We start from the raw sequence: 576 nt of genomic DNA, 5'->3' as shown, positions 1-576 counted from the left end.
ACAAAAATCCCAAATAAATACCCGAACTATAAAATTGTCATATAAATACCTGAACTTTTCAAAACTCCCATATAAATACCCAAACTTTTAAATTTTTTCCAAATCAAACAAACGCAACTGATGACTCAGCAAAAAACTGCTGACTCAGCAAAAAAAACTGCTTAAAATTGTCATATAAATACCTGAACTTTTCAAAACTCCCACATAAATACCCAAACTTTTAAATTTTTTCCAAATCAAACAAACGCAACTGATGACTCAGCAAAAAACTGCTGACTCAGCAAAAAAAACTACTGACTCAGCAAAAAATTACTGACTCAGCATTCAAAAATATTATTAAATATCCAAATATTCATTTACATGTATTTAAATTAATATATACATATAAATTCACATATATATACAAATATATATATATTAAAAATAAAATTATTTATAATTAATAAAACATATATATGCATAACTACAATATATATATATATATTATTACTAATGCATATATATTACAATAAAAATAATTATAATTAAATTTATTATTAAAAATAATAATAATGCATAAAAATAATTATAATTAAA

The sequence above is a fragment of the Tarenaya hassleriana genome, unplaced genomic scaffold, assembly GCF_000463585.1.
Source record: "Tarenaya hassleriana unplaced genomic scaffold, ASM46358v1 Cleome16, whole genome shotgun sequence".
Taxonomy (NCBI): domain Eukaryota; kingdom Viridiplantae; phylum Streptophyta; class Magnoliopsida; order Brassicales; family Cleomaceae; genus Tarenaya; species Tarenaya hassleriana.
This window is presented reverse-complemented; position numbering follows the sequence as displayed.